The sequence below is a fragment of the Amphiprion ocellaris genome, chromosome 12, assembly GCF_022539595.1.
Source record: "Amphiprion ocellaris isolate individual 3 ecotype Okinawa chromosome 12, ASM2253959v1, whole genome shotgun sequence".
Lineage (NCBI taxonomy): Eukaryota > Metazoa > Chordata > Actinopteri > Pomacentridae > Amphiprion > Amphiprion ocellaris.
The window spans coordinates 15,487,661-15,509,108 of NC_072777.1; the positions used below are offsets into that span (position 1 = coordinate 15,487,661).

General features: G+C 41.6%; 1 protein-coding gene across 1 annotated transcript in view; it reads right to left on the reverse strand.

Annotated features, from left to right (window-relative positions):
• The window catches only part of LOC111564587 (exostosin-1), a 458,700-nt gene that overhangs the window by 319,346 nt on the left and 117,906 nt on the right, over positions 1-21,448 (reverse strand). The window lies entirely within an intron of this gene.

Here is a 21,448-nt window from a genome sequence, read left to right on the forward strand (position 1 = left end):
TCCCATCTGTTATCTCTATGCAGATGTCCTCTAGTCTCCATTATCCTGACTGTGCCTGAGCCAAGTTCTTCTTAGGATTGGCTCTCCAAGATCCTTCTGTTATCCTTAAAGCAACATTTCATTTAAGGCAGTAATGCCTTCAGCAGGTGTGACTTTCATCATCCTCCTCCATTATTTTATTTATTTATTTTTTTTTTTTTGGGTGGGGTGGGGTGGGGGGTGGGGGGGTGTGTATTCTCATCAGATGGTTGGGCAGACCGTTACATGGAACCTGCTTTCTAATGTAACATCTGGTCTGTCATGGGTAAAAACTTGTCAGCTCAGGGTTTAAGAGTTAAATCTTGAATCCCCTCAGCAATGGACCTGAGATGGACCAATGGACCTCTGCAACAGTGGGATTCAACCCATTCCAATAAGCCTAAATACAGTAAATCTAAGATTGAATATATGCTGTTCAGCCACGATATTAAAATCTCCTGCCTAATATTGTGCTCATTGGGTTTAGATTAGGATTCAGATCCTTTGCCATGTTTTTTAATCAATGACTCAACTATTTTTGTCCTGCTGGGGTTGCCGCTGCTCTCTGGGAGAGATGTTGTCATGAGAGGGTATGTTTGGTCTGAAACAGTGTTAAAGTGGGTGGTACATGTCAAACACATCTATATGAATCCCAGGAAATGAGGTTTATCAGCACAATGTTGTGTCATAACAAGATTTTCTGTGTTTTTGTTTCACCTATTAGTGGTTTTAATGTTGTGGCAGATCAGTATAATTCCAACCTGGTGCAACTTGAATCCTGGGTAAGCTCAAGGTGGCCATAAATGAATATGTCCAATGAAAATCATTACAGCAAAATGAGAGAAAAACTCCCATCTGCTGAGCTCCAGTACTTCCCTGGTACAGCAAAACAAACCCCAAAGTGCACAGAGAAGAGTGCCCACTTTTCATTTTCACCTCTGCTCCCATATCACCTACCACCAAAAGAAAATTCCATCACAGTCAAGGAAATGAGGATCACAGAAGAAGATAAAGGATGTATACCAGAAAGAAAAAGAATCCTGTAACACAGTGGTGATGGTTATCATGTGACAGTTTTCATATCTCCTCTGTGATAAACTGGCAGAAGGTCAGGGATATTAAACAGACAGGTTGCCAGAAGTTTGGCTTAGTGGATTCCCAGGGACCTCAGTTTGGCTCTTGTCATTTGAGCCTATTTTTAGCCATTCCAAGCTCCTCTGATACAAATCTCCGTCTGTCTGTGAAAATCAAACCCGCTTGACCTTTTTCCAATTCTTGTCATACTCCACAGAGAAGCAGGGGGATAATCTGCAGTTAAGGGAGGATTGGGTTGATAAATAAGAATGGATCCCAATCTGGTTTAGATTGATTTTCCTCAGCTTCCTGTTCACAGTGTTCTTGGCCACGTTGTCAGTTTTTTCTCCAAATGTATCCTCCCGCCCAGCAATAAAGCATTCTACACAAAGAGGCTGTGAGAGAACATGCACTTTGAGAATGAAAGCTTTTCCACCAAGGAGATGTAACCGCCTTAAGGCTTCATTAGGGGGCATTCAGCACTGATAATCTCAGAAGATAAAAAACATAATAAAAACACAAGAAATTCCACATGGTGAGTACATTATGAGTTGAGGGGACCAGATAATTAGTTAGCTCAATAAAGTGTAAAAAATAAGAAACTACAGAGTATTTAGATAGGTCTAAGGTGGCTCATGAGGGACACTTTGGGACTCAGTGTTTTCTTTGTAGAGTTTGCATGTTTTCAATGGTTTTCTCCACCATTAAATATATTATGTATTAGAAACACACCTAGTACTCTTTTTAAGCAAAGCGCTGGGGTTACAACCACATTTGATTGACAGCTCCTGAATAGACATGAGTGGTCAAATACAGAGTCAGATTTTTTCCCCATTCAATCAGTAAAATAAAGCTTGAATCAATAAATAAAGTTTACAGTTGTATAATTCTGCTGAACGTTAGAGAATTGATGGTTCTTAAATGATTTTTCAGATGACTCGCTAATTTTTTAAAGCACAATCACCAATTGGGAAACTTCTTATTTACATACTTTTTGTTCTTTAAAGTACTAAAGGTTCTTTATTATTATTCAAGTTTTTTGGTGGCAGGTAAAGGTACAAAATTAGAGCTGTAACTAATGATTACTTTCAACATTGATTGTGTTCCAGTGGAAGACCCTCATATGTTGCAAATTCTAACATTCTACTTAATAATTATTACTCCACCAAGGAGCACGGCGGAGTTATGTGACAATCGCCGCTGGTTTGTCTGTATGTCTGTTTATCCATCTGTCTGTCTGTTTGCAACATTACTTAAAATTGGATGAAATTTTCAGGGAAGGTCAGAAATTACACAAGGACCAACTGACTAGATTGCAGTGATGCGGCTTATAGTCTGGATGCACAGATTTGTTAAGATTTCTGTATCTTTTTTTTTTTGTCTGCATTTGTTCTCATTGTTTAACTCCACAAAAGGGGAGTCAACATTGTATGAGATCGATGCATATTTTAGTCTTGCAGCCAAATATTTTAATATTTAGTGCATGTGTGTGACCATCACCGGCCTTCCCTGAAAGCTAAGCAGACCTTCTTTATTAGAATTCCCTATTATAAGCCAGGGAGGGCAGTGCTACACCTCAGTGATGTGTGGGGGAAACAAAGACTGGACAGGACGAACAGGACGAACAGGATGAACAGGGATAGAAATTAACAGGCGGTGCTATTGCAATTAAAGATAGTAAGGTGGTGTGTTATTCCCAACTACTAACTGTCAATGAATTTTAAAAAAAAATTTAAAAAAATAAAATAAATAAAAAAATAAAAAAAAAAATTTGAAAAAAGAAAAGAAATCCAAACCAGCACAAAAGAAAAAGAGATACAATAAATAAATAATTAAACAAACGGTACTGAGCACCATAATTGTGGATGTCTTGATAGTGTAGAATAGAATAGAACAGGCCAGAAGAGGATACTAGTGCAAGAGAGAATGAGTTTAGGGTAGAGACTCTGGAGAGATTCTCAGCACATTCTGGCGGGTCCCATCATTCACTGAAATGGGACTCGGCAGTAGCTGGCGAGACCTGATCAAACATGCAAGTGTGAAGGACCCGGAAGCCCAGAACAGCAATCACGGCAAGGCAGGGCCAAGCCAACAGGGCACCCCTCCCCCCGGGCCGTAGGAGCCACAGGGTGGCGCCCCCAGAGAGCCTCCGGGGCCACCGTGAACGACGCGGACCCGGAGAACAAGAGGGAGCAGCTACCGACACCCCCTGCGCGCCAAGACCGACCCAGGCGGCCCGGGGCACGAGGACCCACCCGCCACCCAAACCCCAACCCCGCCCACCCCAGCCCCCACCAAACCCCCCACCCCACCACCCGACCCGCCCAACCCCACCCCCTCTCCCTCCCCCGAGGGGGCCAACGGCCCCACACAGCCAGGAAGCCAGACACAGGGGCTGAGCGGCCCACCGAAGGGGCGGCAACCAGCCCATCACAAGGCAGGCCGCCACCGGGAGCCGGTCAGAGGAAATCGGAGCCGGGACCCGATGCGAGTCCAGAGGGTAAAAATGGACGGTGTGGTGGGGCCCGGCGACGCAAACAGGGAGGCACCCCGCATACTCCCCGCACCAGGCCCCAGGTGAGCGCAGTACACCCAGGGCCCCCACTCCCCGCAATGCGCCCTGACAATCCACCAGGACAGAGCCACCACATGCCACCAGCACGCAGTACAGCCACAGCGCCCACCAGGACGGCCAATCCAGCCCCCACAGCCCACCAAGAGCCATCGCACCAGCCTGGACCCGTCGGGCACGCAGGAGAACCCCCCCGACCACAGCCCCCAGGTCCCGGGGACCCCCCGGCCACAGCAACACGGATGATGGTCCACCCCCGCCACCCCATAGCCATAAGGGGGCCGGGTCCCACCAGCGAGGCCATATTGGTGAAATCCCCCCCATTACTCCCTATTAACATGTCTCCCGATCCCAGACTGGAGACATTATCCCTGCACCGTGGTAGTGTAACCCTGAGTGTCATGTGGTGCATTAAAAGTGGGGAGGCTGGGTGAGGCTTCCAGGGGGCAGGCCAGAGGACCACAGAGGATGGCTACTCTGCAGCCTACCCTGACCCAAGTTCCCCGAGCCGTCCCAGACCTACCCCTAAGCTGTGAGTGTGTGTGGTGCATTAAAAAGAAATTAGAGAGCAGGGGAGGCAAGCAAGAGGGTGATGGGGAAGAGACAAGGCCGTAGAGCCCTGCCATCCACCCCACCACAGAGCCCATCACTCCTGCCCCCACCTGCTCTCAGGGCCCTAACTGTTGTGTCCCTATATGTGCCTAAGAGTAACTATATACAGTGACGTGTGAAGTATGTGAAGTGCACAGTAAGAGGCAGTCTGGTGTGGATCTGGCCCAAGAGGACAGAGCAGCGAGGGAGACAGGTAGTAAGACCACTGGTACTGGTGCAGAGGGCCCCCAGAGCCCAGAGGCAAGAGGCCAAGGTGGGCCCACCCGAACCCGACCGGCCCAGCCAGCACCAAAACCCCCAGAAGTCGGAGCGCTAGACCAGCGCCCCGGCAGATGCCGTAGCCCCACCACGGGCCAGCCGCATGCAGCACCCCGCCCCGGAGGGAGGACCAGGCCGCACCACCAGGGAGCGAGGGCCACGAGCCCCCACGCCCACCCCGGAGCCGGCACGTCCAGGACGCAGGGCGCCCACCCCGCAGCACCACCGAGACCCCACCCACCCCACTACTCCCCAGGACAGCACCAGGCCCGGACAGAAGCCCCCAGCCAGCAGAAACTAATCTCCAGTGGCGGCACACAGGCAAGTACCAAGGCCTGTGCCCGGATGAGCCAGAGCCACCCCCCCAGAGAGACCACCCGGCCCCCATGCCAGTCCCCCAGGCAGCGGAGGGCCCCCAGCCCCCCCAGGGGAGGGAGAGGGACGAGGACGAGCGGCCGGGTAGGAGAGGAGGGAGGAGGAGGGAAGCAGAGCAGGAAGGGACAGGGGAGCGACCAGAGGGCCGACCCACCCCAAACCCCAGGGCCAGCCAGGGCGCCCCAGAAGACACCAGCCGCCGCCACCCCCAAGGCCCCAGGAGAGTGCACAGAACCAGCAGACCCAGGGCTCAAAGGGAGAGACACCGGGGACACCCACCCCCAGGCAGAGGGGCCCGAGCCACGCCGGCCCCGCAGAGCCAGAGAGCGACCCAAGAGCAATAGGAAAAGGACACCACCAGTGCATGCACACGGCCTTGAAGTCCATGGTGCCATCCTACTTAAAAAGGTAGAGGGTTAATGAACTGAAATAAAGCAGACAGAAGTCAGACCATACACACAGACAGAATAATAATTACAATTTTATGAGGGAAATGGCATACGCCCACATACAAGCGGAGGCTATAGATTAATATTTATTGATTTAATAAATGGAGACCATTTTTGTTTGAAGGAGTCCAATTGGTTTTTTCTGATAGCAGATATTCTCTCAAGTGAAATGTGTTCTGTGAGGAGGTTCAGCCAATGGATGATGTTGAGGGCTTTCTTATCTTTCCAGTTAACTAAGATAGTTTTTTTGGCGATGGCGATAGCTGCAAGTGTGGGTTGGATATGAATATCTGGAAGGGCTGTTTGCGTTAGATCACCAATTAGGCAAACGTTCGGGGAATGTGGAATCCCGCAGTCCAAAATATTGGAGAGTTTCTGTGTGATCGTTACCCAGAATTGATAGACCGGTGTACAAAGCCACAGAGCGTGAAAGTAAGTGTCCGTCATGTTTTGGGTGCATTGCGTACATGTGTCTGAGCGTGAGAAGCCCATTTTATACAGTTTATATTGCGTTATATGCGTTCTGTGAAGCACCTTAAATTGGATCAATTGTAAGTTGGTGTTTTTAGTCATTTTAAATGTGTTTTCACAGATCTGGGTCCAAAAATCAGAGGCAAAAGATTTGGATACGTCTTTTTCCCATTTTTGAGTTGGTAGGTGTATATAGTGTGTCTTTGAGAGTAAACTATAAATTTTTGAGAGATTCTTTTTATTTCTTGGAGACAGTTTCACAATGTATTCGACAAATTCAGGTGGCTGTAAATCCGTTGGCTGTAAAGTAGTCTGAAGCGATGGAATTCTACTTGTAATCGTCTTCTTTACCTGTAGGTACTGAAGAAAATTTCCATTTCTTATTTCAAATGTTTGGAATAAGTTTATATATGTCCTAAATGTGTTATCATCAAGAAGGTGATGGAGGTGGGTGACTCCTCTCTCTGCCCATGTGCTGAAATAAAGAGCTATTTTGTTGTTTGCAAAATCAGGGTTGTGCCAGATTGGGGAGAGTATACTGGGTTTTAATTGGGAGCCTGGGATTTCCAGTGCTTTCCACAAAGCAGACAAGGTGGAAGCGATCATAGGGTTCTTGAAGCAGGAATGATGTTTAAGGGCAGAAGTGATACAGGGAAGGTCAGAGATTTTGATCTGGTTACAATCTAACTGTTCTAGTTCTAGCCAGGAGTTATATTCTTCATGTGGATGTATCCATTTGGTGAGATATTGTATTTGGTTGGATAAATAATAATATATGAAGCTGGGAGCCTCCAGTCCCCCTTCAGATTTATTCTTCTGGAGGGTAGTCAAACTGATTTTAGCCTTTTTATTCTTTGAGTAGAATTTACCAATAGCGGAGTCTAACGATTGGAACCACTTTGATGTGGGTTTAAATGGAATCATGGAGAAGAGATAGTTGATTTTAGGTAATATTTTCATTTTGACTGTAGCTATTCGTCCCAAAAGGGAGATGGGGAGGTTGTTCCAACACCTCAGATCATCACAGACTTTGTCCAAAAGTGGAGTGAAGTTCAGGGGAACTAATTCTGAGAGTTTGGAGGAAATATTTATGCCCAGATATCTGATGTTGCCAGTAGGAAAAGAATAATGCGAGTTTTGAACTGCGGGATTCCACGAGTTATCTGTTAAAGGTAATATAATTGATTTTGACCAGTTGATGGAGTAGTCTGAAAGATGCGAGAAGGTTGTGATGAGGTTAAATACTTCCTTTACTGAAGTTTTAGGTTCTTGTAGATAAAGTAAAATGTAAAAGTAAAGTAAAGTAAAGTAAAAAAAAAAAAAAAAAAAAAAAGATTTCTGTATCATTGTGAGATAGCGGCACTGCAGCTATGACTACAAGTAAACACTACATCAGCTGCCTGCTGACAATCACATGATTGCCATCCTACGACAAATTGGCCGCTGCGGACTGATCGGGACTTATCCATTGGAAATGATACAAGGAACAATTGATTAAATTGTGGGAGTGTTTCCGAGTACCATCAATTCCCGCCGCCAGCTACATATGTAGGTCACACAATTTGGTCATTTTGTTTGTGGGTACATCTCCTTTAAATGGCCACATTCTATGTTGCCATGATTTCTGATCATCAGTAACTAATAAACAAATGCTGCATTTCTGACAAGGCCTATAGCGGAATAAACAGCCTTGGTGGAGTACTGCGCTATCTGAGTGCTTTTCTTGTCAAGTAACATCACCAAAATAGAACCAGATGTCTCCACAAAGATCTTAAAAATTGTTACTTAAAGAACCTTCCATTCATTACCTATACACCGCTTAATCTACTGTAGGTTAGCGGGGGAGCTGGAGCCTACCTCAGCTGATAGGCCGGGACGCCTAGGCCTGGGCTTTAACTGAGGATCTTCTAGCAGCAAGGTGACAGTGCTAATCACTGATCCATTGTGCAGCCCTCCTTTAAGAACTGATTATTGCAAAAGCAGTTTGGAGAGCCATTTATGATGTCAAAAGGGACCATTTTTTGTTTGATGGTTATGATAGCATCTTTAGGGGTTCTTTAAAGAACCGTTTAAAGAAATGCTTCATTTAAGAACCTTTTGCTAAAAAGGTTCTTTGTGAAACTAAAAATGGTTCCTCTCTGTCACACAGGTTCAGGTTAGCACCTTTATTTTACAGTATTAGAAGAGTCCATACAGCCAAGTGAGAGGCTCTATAAGGCTGTAGGCATGAACAGCCAGGATTTGAGCGAAAGATGCTAACAGTGACAATGCTATCATGCAGGTATGATGTTTGCCATTTTTACCATCTTAATTTGACATGGTAACAGGCTAACATTTGCTTTTAAGGCAGTCATGAGAAACAGTATAGGAAATATAGCAGTTGAATGACAGCTTGAGAAGGCTCTAGATGTAAAGTTTGGGGATGCATAACCATTTTTCCTCATGAGTACATGAATATAAGCACCACATTTCATAACAATGTAAAGCAAAAACTGTCGATTAGAGAAAAAATTACTCTGGCCCTTCCTGCAAATGTCACAGATGTATCATCGAGTACAGATACTTTAGAATTGGCTGTAAGACCAGATGGATATTTAGAATTTTTCACCCCCATACATCTCTCTGAACTCATTTCAATAGTTTTTACATCCAAACCATCAACATGTCTTTTAGATCCTATCCCAACTAGACTGTTCAAGGAGGCTTTACCTTTAATTAATTCCTCAATGTTAGATCTGATTAATCTCTCTCTAGTAACAGGTTATGTACCACAGGCTTTTAAGGTTGCTGTAATCAAACCTTTACTTAAAAAGCCCACTCTAGATCCAGATGTTTTAGCCAACTATAGACCAATTTCCAACCTCCCATTTCTCTCCAAAATTCTGGAAAGAACAGTTGCAAATCAATTATGTGAACATTTACAAAGGAATAGCTTGTTTGAAGAGTTTCAGTCAGGCTTCAGAGTGCATCATAGCACAGAAACAGCTCTGGTGAAAGTTACTAATGACCTTCTCATAGCGTCAGATAATGGACTGGTCTCTATACTTATTTTATTGGACCTTAGTGCAGCATTCGATACAATCGACCACAAACTTTTATTACAGCGACTAGAACATTCTATTGGCATTAAAGGGACAGCACTGGACTGGTTTAAATCCTACTTATCAGACAGGTTCCAATTTGTGCATGTCAACAATGACTCTTCTGAGCATACTAGGGTTAATCATGGAGTTCCTCAGGGTTCTGTCTTAGGACCAATACTGTTCACATTATACATGCTTCCCTTAGGCAACATTATTAGGAAGCACTGTATTAATTTCCATTGTTATGCTGACGACACTCAATTGTATTTATCTATGAAGCCAAATGAAACTAATCAGCTAGCTAGACTGCAAGATTGTCTTAAGGACATAAAGACCTGGATGACCTATAATTTCTTACTACTAAATTCAGACAAGACTGAAGTCATTGTATTTGGCCCCAAACATCTTAGAGAATTGCTTTCAAAGCATATAGTTACTCTGGATGGCATTACATTGGCCTCCAGTACTACTGTGAGGAACCTCGGTGTTATCTTTGACCAGGACATGTCCTTTAACTCGCACATAAAACAAATCTGTAGGACTTCCTTTTTCCACCTGAGAAATATTGTGAAAATCAGGAACATCCTGTCTCAGAGTGATGCAGAAAAACTAGTCCATGCATTTGTTACTTCTAGGCTTGACTACTGTAATTCCTTATTATCAGGTTGTCCCAATAGCTCTCTGAAATATCTACAGCTGATCCAAAACGCTGCAGCCAGAGTACTGACGGGAGTTAGCAAGAGAGATCATATTTCTCCTATATTGGTTTCTCTTCATTGGCTTCCTGTTAAATCTAGAATAGAATTCAAAATCCTTCTTCTGACATATAAAGCTCTTAACAACCAATCTCCATCATATCTTAAAGACCTGATAGTACCATATTATCCTAGCAGAACTCTTCGCTCTCAAACTGCAGGCTTACTTGTTGTTCCTAGAATCTCTAAAAGTAGAATGGGAGGCAGAGCCTTCAGTTATCAGGCACCTCTCCTGTGGAACCAGCTCCCAGTTTGGGTTCGGGAGGCGGACACCCTCTCTATTTTTAAGACCAGGCTTAAAACCTTCCTTTTCGACAAAGCTTATAGTTAGGGCTGACTGGGGGACCCTGACGGGGTATGCTGGTGTTTTCATTTGCACAACTGACTTCCCCTCTTGACGTCCCTTTAGTTTGCCCCTAGTTATGCTGCTATAGGCCTAGGCTGCTGGGGAACCTCTCTTGATGCACTGAGCCCTTCTCTAACTACCTATGTATTTACTATATATACCATTATTGCATTACATTCACTCTGTTTCTTTCTGTGTCCTTTCTCCGAGTGTCCCTGGTCCCAGAGCTGGATGCTGGATGCTTCAGATGTGTGGCTGTGTTTTATGGTCCTTGTGTCCCACCCCCCCACCTCTCTATCTCTACCCCTCTATCTGTATCCCTCTATCTCTACCTCTCTACCTCTACCCCTCTACTTCTATCCCTCTATCTCTACCTTTCTACCTCTTCTGTCCCTCTCAACCCGCCCGGCCAGCAGGCAGATGGGTCCCCCCACATTAGAGCCGGGTTCTGCTCGAGGTTTTTTTCCCTGTTAAAAGGGTGTTTTCCTTGCCACTGTCGCCTTTTGGCTTGCTCTGGGGGTCAGGCATATGGGTTCTGTAAAGCGTCTCGAGACAATTTGACTGTAATTGGCGCTATATAAATAAAATTGAATTGAATTGAATTGAAATTCATCTTTATCAGAGAACTATTGTAATATTTGTTTGGAATAGGCTTTGAGGAGGCATACATAGGAAAAAAAGTCAAATGAAATCAAATGAAGTGTCGAATACAGCTGTCAGTCAGTCTAAGAACTGACAAGTGGACAAGACAGAGTACAGTTAGAGGATGTGCCAGCATCGTTTCTGCCAGCTCTATGTGGTAAATAAAACAGCAGCTGTGTACAAGCAACATGTGCAGCTATTGGAGTACTTCCAATATGATGTTTAGACATGCATCCTCCAAGTGTGTCCCCTGGTAGCACAAAGAGGAGAGAGTGGAGTGAGAGAGAGCAACTTCTCCCTCTACACAAAGCATTTAAACAGCCTCTCTGTGCAGATTCAGAAAGGGCAAAATCCATGACCAAAGCTCTGGGGGTCTTAATTACGAAAGATAAGCAGCCTTATACCGTCATGGAGGATGGAGGATTTCAGCACGTGACTGAAGTAGATAGATACTTTATTAATCCCGAGGGAAATTTAAGTATTCCAGCTACACTATCATATCACCACTTAAGAAGCACAGTCGTTGCTGTAAATATAAATTTGCATTTTTTTGTGTGTTTGCTTAAATGTTTTCCTTTTCCTTAAAGTGAAAGTGTGTTTATGTTCCATATGTCTATCGTCAAAAGCAATTTAAAATTGCTAATGCCCTCATTCCCCCACTTTTCCAATAATACCCGAACTTGAAACTTTGGCCTAGTTGTAGCGAAAGAAAAAAAAAATCCAAGGATTACCAAAGGTTGCTGAAACTCAAGACCTTTGGGGGTGAACCAAGCAAAAACCATTGACATCCCTACACCTGAGCTGCTAACCCTGATCATCACTCCACCCTAACCCAAACACAAAGAGCCTGTTGATATTTTGCCCTGTTTCTGTGGTCCACAAAACAATTATTTTCAGTGCATTTGGTCTTCCACTGATTCCTTTCTATGTGAAATACAAATTCAGGCCAATAAACTGACATCGTATTGATTAAACTGACACAGCTCCCTCAACTTGAGAGTCTCTGTTACTTTACGCCAAAGCAGTAGGAGTGAGAGATCACCGCTGTCATTAGATCCAAATGATTTGCTGTAATGAGGACACAGCCCCTCTGTGTATATCAAGGATTAATGTGTTTGTTAATGTGTGTATATGCATTCATGCCTATGGTTACAATTTTTCTTGGTGTATGTGAGAGCGTGTGTGTGTGTGTCTGTCTGGCCCTCTTCTAAAGGTTAATGAGTGGGGAGTCACCACAGCGTAACACTGAGATTCCTCTACAGCCCTCAGCTAATTGGGACACTCTTTAACTTTATGGTTAATGATGTCAGGCACTAGCCTTGACAGGGTGTGTGTGTGTGTGTGTGTGTGTGTGTGTGTGTGTGTGTGTGCGTGTGCGTGTGCGTGTGCGTGTGCGTGTGCGTGTGTGTCTGTGTGTGCTGTCTTTGTGTCACAGTTTCTTTTAGTCCTTCAGTGCTTTGACAGTTTCTTTTCTGATAAAATTTTCGGTTATAAATTCAAAAAATGTACCCAAATTGAGTCAAGTTATACAATGTCTTTTACATATATAGGGCAGAAAATATATATAGCCCCGAAAATGGGACATTTCTGAAGCTGTAAATGTTTTTTTTCTTGAGACTATACAGAGTTGTGGGTTCAAATTTGCAATATTATGTTACAGTCTGCTGTGTTTTTTGGATTTTGGTATATTGAATAATATTGGTAGGCATCCGAGGGTGTTTCACCCTTAGCTGGAATTACAGAAATATCTCTGCATTTTGTTACTTGGTCTGATAAATAAAACCAAAGTTACGGGAGCATGGCAACCTTGCACTGTTAGAATATTTGATTTTAATGAAAAAATAGCCTGAGGTCTTGATTATATACTTTGCCAAAGAAAAATAGTTTCCATTCTCGGAGTTTCGGGAATGCTCTGTAACACCTGTGGGCAGTATTATAGATGGATGCTGCCTTCATTAATAACACTACTGCAAAATCAAATGCTCTCTTTGACTAAAGAGGATGATTTTAATAGCTTGTGAAGTCTTAATGTAAAACATTCCTGACAGGCCAAGTCGCCTCTGACAAAAGCAGAACAATGCCTCATCAAAAGCTGCTAAGACAACATCCACATCTATTCAGCCACCGTTCAATGCATGAAATGAAACACTTCATGCTCTTATTTATAATCTAGTTTCTCTCAGCAGATTTCACCAAAGAGAAGCATGAAGAAAATACATTTTTAGTCAAAAAGATACAGGTAAATAATACAAAAGTGGATTTCAGTAAACATACAGTAAAGCATAAATCTGTTTCAAACAAAATATGACTTGCAAAAACATGTTTTCAGTTTAGTTTTGGACCATTTCTCTTCGCTGATACAAGTTAAAAGAAAGTGTTCAAAATAATTTTGCTATATTTTTCGGAAAATTATGCAATATGCACAAAAGACAGGTGTAGGTATTCAACTGGGGAGGTTTTATTGGGGTTTGTATTCGCTAAAACTTTTGACTTGTAAGTAGTGTTTTCCAATGAAAATATATGAAATTTTTTTGTTTTTTTAATGCTTTGAGTCAGAAATCTGGAATTCAGCAGCTCTTGCATGCACCAAACTTTAGAGCTTTATTCCCATCTATATTCTGAAGTGTTCACTGAGGAGTTTGCTCATATATCATTTATAGCCTCATTTATGAAACATTTTGTTCCTAAAAGCAGGACAAAATGATATATTTTTCTAACTGTCAATAAATGTTTGCATTAAAGTGTATTTTAAACCAGTGATATGATGTGTGCTGTGGTCTACGGTGGATAGTAGTTTATCGTGCTCAGAATAAGAAATATTGAAAAAAAATCCAACTTGACATGTTCTAAAACATGTTTGGAAGCAGTAAAAAACTTTCTCATTGAATTCTATAAAAATTTGGAACTTAGGGAGCAGAAAATATACTGTTAACTTTGCTTTATCCAATTTTACATATGGAAAATCAAAGAGAATATCTCTGTATCATAGCTAATATCAGATTCATGAAGCACATTTCTGAAACAAAAAGCAGAAATGTTCAGCGAAAGTCATTTATTTTGGATGTCCAATACAGACTAAGGAGTCTAACAGGGAAAATTTAATTATTAATATTTTTTGTAGGAAAATAAGCCACAGAATGAGGTGAATGTTATCAATTCAGGGACAAGGAAATAGGCTTGTAAAGAATAAGAGCAAAAAGCCAAAGAAAGTCAGAACGGAAAAAGCAGGGGAAATTAAATATAAAACAATCAATACAGCAGTAGGACCTGTCACAAATGAATGAATGTATGAGGATATGACAGACAGCTTTACAGTCAGCGATACACTCCACTGCTTTTCTACATTTGTGGAGTGTGTGTTTGTGTGTGCGGGTGTCAGGAGAGTTGAACTGTCAGCAGTGCAGTGTGATTTACACAAGGCCTTTACGGTAAAGTACCATGAAGAACATTAGAGAAACGACAGTGAGAGCAGCAGAGATTGATTATTGGCAGATAGATAAAGGATGGGGGGTAGAGGTTACACTCACATCCACCGAGGAGCAGACATCAGGGCCGAAATGAGCTGTAACCAAAACTCATCCTAATGGGTCAGTTTAGCTGGATAGCATACCTTATTAAATATGCATAAAACTCTGCACAGTCGAGTAGAGTAGCCGCACTGAGTTACTGAGCCAACAAGACAGAATCATAGATAGGACCTGCACACGCTTAAAAGTAGGCTTGAGGTGAATCCTGCACGACTTCAGCTATGATGAGGATGAAACTTTAATGATCCCACTGGGGAAACTGGGTCATCGCAGCAGATAAACAGTAATATAATACAACACGGCTCAATAGAAGCTGGTTAAGAATAGAACAAATGGGGGAAGGGGAACAAAACATTCTGCTGTAATACAAACTAGGGCTGCACAATGTATCATTTCTGCATTGACATGTGGGTGTGGGTAATTGTTGCATCGCAGGAGGTCAGAACATATGCTACAACTCGGTTTTGCTGCTTGATGCAAGTTGTTTTAGTTATTTGTAACTTTACTTAAAAGACAGAGTTTGCTACAATTCAGGCCCCCACAGATGCACAGGAAAATAAGCAAAGAACAGGAGAGACACACTGAAAAGGAAGATTTGGTTGGGGGAAAAAGAAGCACAAAGTCATTTGAAGGGTTGGACAATTAATGAAATACAGTCATGATCATGATTTTGGCCTCTCACAATTCCATGAACATGATCAATTTCAAAATTGATGTTTAAAATACTCTGCTCACAGAAGACTGCTCATAGAAAACAGCTGTTGCAGGAAAATCACTTGGTTTAAAATTGGGTGAATCTGACATTAGGACGCCTTATTTCACTCTTTTCAAAGTCTTTTTGGGTTACACAAGTGTCTGCACTACCTGAGTGGAGACTAGAGGCTCTTCTGTGCACAACTACAAAGCTAGGCTAGCTTTGCAGTTGTGCACAGAGAAGCACAGAGAATCACCCCCATCATGATTCAAAATGATTCTTTCTTTCCAAATAAAGTTATTCAAGATATCTGGTGAAAATTGTTGTATTTTTCGTGTCCACAATACATATTGCACCAAAACAAATTATGGCAATATCAGTTTTTTTGCAATATGGTGCAGTCCTATTACAATGTTACGACCTGGCTGTCTAGGGTAGCTGGACGGTAACAAAAAGAAAGAGAAACAAATGTTGAGCTCCATAATGATAGGCGGGATTTATTTTGAAAATTAGATATAGGCACATCAACAGAGAAAGTGAGGTGGTTAAAAGCAAATGGGTGTTACCGAAAGAAAACAAAGCAAACATAACCAAAAGTGACCTTCTATATGAAGATGATATTACGAAACTAGAAGAAAATAAAAGATAACAGACACAAAGAAAACTCTAAACCAAAATACACGACAGCAGCAACCCTAACTGAAAACTAACAATTAAGTGAAAGATCCCTAGCTAGCTTTTACCCACACACACACACACTAACCACAAGCACAACAAGAAAAGCACTCAGAGAGCGCAGTACTCCGCCAAGGCTGCTCAGTTGTTGTATGATTCCTGATGGATGAAATCTTTAAAAAAAAATATGTGGTTCACAGTGGTGGATTTATAGTAGGCTTGCAATCATGTGATTGTCAGCAGGCAGCAGATTTGGTGGTCACTTGTTGTCATAGTTACAGTGATGCCGTACCGCTATCTTGCAATGATACAGAAATGTTTAAAAAATCCACGGATCCAAACTATAAGCCACATTAGTGTCAAAATCTAATCACTTGGCTCTTGTGTCATTTCTGACCTTCCCTGAAAATTTCATCCAAATCCGTGCGTTTGTGAGTAATGTTACAAACAGACAGACGGACAGACAGACAGACAGACAAACCAACGGCGGTCGTCACATAACTCCACCACATTTGTTGGCGGAGTAAATATTCATCACGAAGCTCAACTTGTCCTACTAAGAACTGTGGCCAAATGCCGGCATGAATGAACCTTTTAAACGACAGCTGTAACCATGGTTGGAGGAGGTAATTCAGTCTGCTCCAATCCAGCTTCGGCTCCGGAGGTTGTAGGCGGGGCAAGAACACGGAGATGGGGCAGACAAAGGTGCATAATAAAGGGGAAAAATCTAAATTACATTGTATTTAAAGTGTGCAATGCAACAGCCATAGCAACCTATAAACAAAGGTGGTTTATGAGCATTTTAGTCGATATATACAAATTTTAAAAGTAGTATGCAACCATATGATAACAAAATCAGATAGTAGTAAAATTTTAAATGCACTTAATAATTTAATAATAAGTGCTGTGGGTTATAGCTGAAGTGGAAAAGTATCTGCAGCTAGTTTTCATGATCAAATCACTGATTAACCTATGCTAAACAATAGTATTTCTTTCTTTTATGAAATAATAAATACAACATTTTTTCAGAAATAAAACCCAGTATCAATGAGTTTCATCCTTAAAAATCTTATTTTAGTTTAATTTTGTTGCAGATTTGTAAGCATTTTGAAATCACTAATGAGAAGCAACCATACACATCTTACATGTGCTTCATATAAGCCATGTTTAAGATGAAGCAAAATGCTCACACTCCACTGACTCATCTCCATTAATTTGGACCAACAGTACACAACTTGAAGCAAGTTTAAAAATAAACACCCAAAGCTTACAGTTCTTTGGTTGGAAGTTATTAGTACATGAAGGTTCTCAGGAGACAGAAGTATGCAGATGTTTGTGTGCTCAGCTGTTTATCTCAGCGGTGTCACCACACAGCGACCCCAAACTGTCACAACTTTTTCTGTTGCATCTCTTACTTTAGAAGTAAATCACTGAAGTTACATTTTATAGTGAACCTGCGACAAGGTTGTGAATGAGCCAGTAAGCTTCTCATCTTGCTTCCTTATAGTCACGCTCACACATATGATTCATCTGGATTCCTCTTTAAATTAGCGGGAGCCACACTTCTGGGGGACCTGGGTGCTCTCTGGTACCTTCTATCTGGGATTTGGTTGGCACACAAACATGATCTCTGAAGTGTCAACATTTTGGCTAATCTGAGACAGGAAAATTCATCTGTAACTATTTTGAGTTTTGTTTATGTCATTTTTTTGTTTTGTTTTTTTTTCAGGTAAAAACGCCAAACATTCATAGGTTTGAACTAGGGTTAGGACTTTAATGCGTTAATTTAGACAAATTAATTACAGAAAAATACTGCATTTAAAAAATAACACATTTAATCGCACCTTTCCCAGTTCCCTAATTTCTGACACACCGGTAACCCTGATGCACACTCCAGCCCAGTAGGTGGCAGTAATGCACCTAAAGTCTGTTTGCCAGCTGCGAAGAAGACGCACAAGAAGCACTGAGTGATGAGACGAGAAAGTTTGGTGATGAAAGATGAGACTGCACTGAGCTTATTGGGCAGAGAGTTTTCTTTTACAAAATCTTCCCGATGGCAGCTTGAATAAAAGCATGTTTCTGCACAAATTTTGCAGCAAAGAGTTTTCTTACCAGCGCAGCATTTCAAGCCGTCAGTATCATCTTAATGCAAAACATGTTGCTGTTAGCACCAGAGCTAATGTTGGCTACGATGGTCCTGGTACCAGTGAACGTTGAAGCCATTCAATAATAGATGACTTAAGACATTATTGCTTAAGTTTACAAAGTCTTAAAATATTGAATATAATCACTATAATTGCACTTTGAGTTTGCAGTAATCTGTGAATGTAGTAGGCAGATGAAAAATGCAGATAAATATAAATGAAAAATAAACAATGGTAGTGTACATACAGTCAGTTATTTTTTACTTAAAAAAAGGCACATTGATGCTATAATGTAAAATATACACTACCATTCAAAAGTTTGGAATCATTTAGAAATGTCTTTATTTTTGAAAGAAAAGCAGCTTTTCTCAATGAAGATAACCTTAAATTCATCAGAAATACAATCCAGACATTGTTAATGTGGTAAATGAATATTCTGTCTGGAAAAGGCTGATTTTTAATGGAATATCTACATAGAGGTACAGAGGAACATTTCCAGCAACCATCACTCCTGTGTTCTAATGCTACATTGTGTTAGCTAATGGTGTTGAAAGGCTAATTGATGATTAGAAAACCCATGTGCAATTATGTTAGCACATGGATCAAAGTGTGACTTTACATGGAACACGTGAAATTGTGGCTGATCCCAAACCTTTGAACAGTAGTGTATATGTGGGCATAACAAAGCCTAAGTTCTTGTGACACTACATCAAATCGCACTGTTCCACTGTCAGCACTATAAATTAAACATTCCTGAAAGCTCTAGAACCCTCTAAAACCTACAATACATAGTGGGCCTTGTGAAAATGTCTTTTAGTCAAAGTATTTTGACTCAAAATCAAATAGACGAGCAGAAGCTTAATGAGAAACTACTTTTATAATGGATTGAATTTGAAATTTGAAGCTTTTCCCCAGTAAAATTACTGTAATGTGAAAATAATACTGAGTCACTGAAGTGAACTGAATGTATCTGGGTTTGTGACTGATGGTTGGTAAAAAAATAAAAATAAATAAATAAATAATAAAACTAACAAAAGATATATGTGCTTTGCATTTCACTAATTTCTCATTTTGTAATAATTAGAAAATGACTGGCAAATTAAAATAACCATTAACTGCAGCATTTTAAACACATCAAACAGACGTGGCTGATTCAGCAACAGCACAGGTCAGCGAGTAATCTCTACATGACTGAGTTTGTATTTCAATTTCCAGAGAACCAATTTAAGTGAAAAGCTTACTACCTCTGCTTTACTCCATCATGTTAGTCACAGAGATGCTGCTATGTCTACTTCAATCAGAAAATTAGAAACTGCGGAGTTTCAAAAGGAGGTTTGTGTATTTGATGCAGTGCAGATATGAATGAAAGTAAAAATCTGAGGAATTGCAGAAACAGATGACAGCAACAGCTCTCACTAATATACAAAACAGTGGTTAAAATATATGTTTGAGTTGTCTCTAATTACAAAGGATGTCACGATACTTGATCATTACACGAGGAAATGATGGCACTTTATTTTGAAATGATGCATGTATGACACTGAAAGCACAGTGTGAGAACATGATAATTATTATGATCAGGGCATGGAGATACTAACTGGCTGCTCTGTATTGTCAATGATAGTAGCCTCCTTGAGACTTTCAGTGTTTTTGCAGAAAATTTAGCAGTTTTTTCAAAAACTTTTACATTTGTGCTGCAGATCAAAATAAGATGGTCTCCAGTTGTGTATTCAGTTGTTAAACAGGTGTTGTGTGCCATCAAGCAAACACTAAGGCAGACAGAAACAGACAGACAGCATTCATTCTTTAGGAAAGCCCTGAGGGGCAGCTCACAATAGCCAGAGGCCAACTTCATACAGAGAATCCAAAGAGCCGACCTGAACGCACACTCTGATCCACTGGGATTCATATTTCTGTGGACACTTTGTTGTTCTTAAAGGCATTGTTAACGCTTCTGGCCTGCAGTAAAAGAGGAGCTAAATCTTGATCTAAAGCAAAAGTACCCAGATGTTGGAAGCCTACCACACACACAGCCAGACAAGACATCCTCTGCTTGTGTGTCTCCTGCTCACCTTCCACTGCTCTGAGTGAGCTCAGAGTTCACCCTTCACCCTCCCCTGAACACAAGTAAAAACACAAATTGAACGCACACTTGACAGACACATGCGCGCACCAGCAACAGGTACAGGATGCTTGGCCGGCCATGCGTTTCCTCTCACGCCCAGTTACACTGCCAGTCACTCAAACACACAATGGAGCAAAAGGACTGATTGACTGAGTGTCTGGTCGGACGGCTGAGAACACCATGTAGCTCAGATTGAGTTAAACAGCATCCTGCATCTGCTGTGTGACTTCTTAAGAATTACCTCAATTTATAAACAATTTATATTCTGTGGAAGTTATTAGTTTCTTCTGTGAAGAAATAGGAAATCAAGCGAAGAACTGGAATAACCCAGACAGGCAGGAGAGGGTTGACTTTATGAACCTGAATAATATACTGGCGAAAAAGATGAACTTATTTCAGAAGACACAACAGAAACATCTGGGTAAGAGTATCACCATTTTACTAGAGATGTCAACCAGGGCTCAACTAATAGCTACTTTCATTATCGATTCATTATCTTAATCTGTTATTAATATAAAATGCCTGTTACAGCTGACTCCCATCTAACTCCCTCAAAATCAGCAGTTTTATTTTAAAATGTTTTTGCGCAGCTGCAGGACAGAAAGATTCAGAAAATCTTTCTTACCATCAGCAATTAGACTATTTAATTCTATAGTAAACAGATGAGAACTCAGACAATTGAATTTCCCTTCGGGGATTAATAAAGTTATTGTATTGTATTGTATTGTATATAAAACAGAGAAACTGAATTATTTTCCAAATGCTCGCATGTGAGAGGCTGAGAGCAGTCACTCAAATGCTTTTCAAAACTGTTGCTAATTGGTTCTGTCTGATTCAATATTATTACTGCTGCAGAGGAGTAAAGATGTTAGAATCCAGCTCCCATTGTGATAATGTGAACACAACTATAAGACACCCGCTGCTCAGTCAGCTGATTGACACCTTCATGTCGTTTTTACAGGCTAATTCAACTTTTTTGTGTACAGGCGTTCTCCCTCAGCTGTCATCTGAGTCCTTGGCGACCCCATAAATGTCAGGTCATTTCAACGTCACTTCTCCTACATCCACTCTGGTGCGAGAGGACGTTTTCTCTGGTGAACCTGTCAGCTTTATAAGGCTGTTAAAATGATCAAAGTCCCTTTTAGAAACCCTGGGAGAGAGCGAGAGAGTGCAGACAAACATGCAGACATACAGTCAGACAGGAGGTGATGGGGTAGAAACACGAAAGCAGGCAGAGTTGAAGAGCTACAGAGAGCAATAAGAAGATATATTATTAGTCCTTTGTGAGTGACATGACATGGAAATCCAGCCAGGCCCTCCGCTGTTGCCTTTCGTGCTAATTACACTTTGTACTAAATCTCCGGTCAGACACTCTGAGTGATAATGAACAAACATGATGTAATCTACAACATGGAGCTGGTAATGCCAAAAATGAGAGCAACGGGTGATGGAGTCGCTCACTGAAAGCAGACAGGGAGAAAGAAAGATCTACCTATCAGCTAATCACTGCCACTATGCTTCAAGAGGCATTCAAAAGACACACTCAGCCTTTGTGACAAAACAAGGGAAATGTCAGTCACTGTGTTGTATAATTTAGTACTATATCAGTATGGCATATATCTTGGCCC